The sequence below is a fragment of the Micropterus dolomieu genome, linkage group LG03, assembly GCF_021292245.1.
Source record: "Micropterus dolomieu isolate WLL.071019.BEF.003 ecotype Adirondacks linkage group LG03, ASM2129224v1, whole genome shotgun sequence".
In the NCBI taxonomy this organism is placed as follows: domain Eukaryota; kingdom Metazoa; phylum Chordata; class Actinopteri; order Centrarchiformes; family Centrarchidae; genus Micropterus; species Micropterus dolomieu.
The window spans coordinates 34,558,986-34,560,464 of NC_060152.1; positions in this window are offsets into that span (position 1 = coordinate 34,558,986).

Genomic DNA, 1,479 nt, shown 5'->3' on the forward strand with positions numbered 1-1,479 from the left:
TGTCAATTTTGCTTGTACTACTGGTTGGTCTGACAGAGGCGCTGATGGGACCGGCTGTGGTGATTGCATCTTGAAATGGTTTGCATTGGTCGAATCACGAGGATTTTAGCTTTCAAATGGTGGATCACATGAGTGTCATTTCCATGTCCATGTAAAATCCAGGTGCAGGTTTCTGTGTTCAGTAACTGTAAACAGTACATTTACATTTAACCAGAGAAAACTGAGCAAACAAACCTTCAGCCTTCACCTTCAGGCTGTACGGCAGGGAGAGGCTGCTGACGCTGGCCTTCAAACCACAGGTGTACGTCCCAGAATCCCTTGCAGTCAGAGGGATGATGTGGAGGGCGGGGCCAGACACTGAGAGGGCGTGGCCATCTCTGAACCAGGTGACCTCCAGTTGGTGGAAGGTACAGAGTGCAGTGCAGTACAGAGTGATGTTTTCACCTCTTCTCAGCTCTCTGTCTCCTCTGGAGCTCTTTATCTGCATCTGAACATCTGAATGAGTTTAAAATACATTTTCATTATAAAAGTTCTTTTCGTTTTGATCAAAGTGATGTTTAAGACTTGGCAGAGCTTGAAATCACCATTTAAAGTCACTCACTGAGTTTTTGTAGTGCTGAAACGAATACTTTTGGACCCCGTGGATACCTTTTATTATTGTTAGTATCAGTATATGAGTATTAAGAGCATGAAACATGAGAGGGCCCTGTTGAAACAAAAATTTACGTCATCTTTTCATATGCATAAGCGTCACAAATGGGCTCGCTAGCGCCCCCTGAAGAACAGTCTCTGTAGTATGAGTCTTTCCATCAACCGCTGGAAGGTGGCACCAGCATTCCTCAGACCAAACGGCATGACCTTGAACTGGAACAGGCCTAGGTGGGTGATCATAGCTGTTTTTTGCTTGCTTTCCTCATCCATGGCTACCTGCCAGTACCCACTCTGGAGGTCAAGCGAGCTGAAGTACTGTGCTCCGTGCATGGACTCCAAAATTTCATGAATCAGTGGCATGGGGTACGCGTCATGGTGTGTTTTAGCATTAAGTCCCCTGAAGTCTACACAGAAACGCGGAGTTCCGTCTTTTTTAGGTGTCAAAACCACTGGGGAGGCCGCAGAAGTGGAAGGCTCTATGATACCAGTGCTGAGCATTTTCTTTACCTGTTCCTCGATAACTGTTTGTCCCCATTAAAAGCTGTACCTGAAGGCAGAATAGGCGACTATTACATGTTCTCTGCTTAGATTTGTAGATTTGTGTCCACTGTTTGTCATTAAGTGGCACAATTAACTGTCTGGTTTCCCCAACTTTCACTCAGGAGCAAAAATCTGCCATTAAACTTGAAAGAAACAATGATTTAACATTTATTATTATTATAATTATCGATATCCAATGATGTGAAACTTTTTATCGTGAAAAAAATTGATAAGATTTCTGGCCATATCGTCCAGTCCTTTTTCCACTTGAAGCATTGATTATAGGTG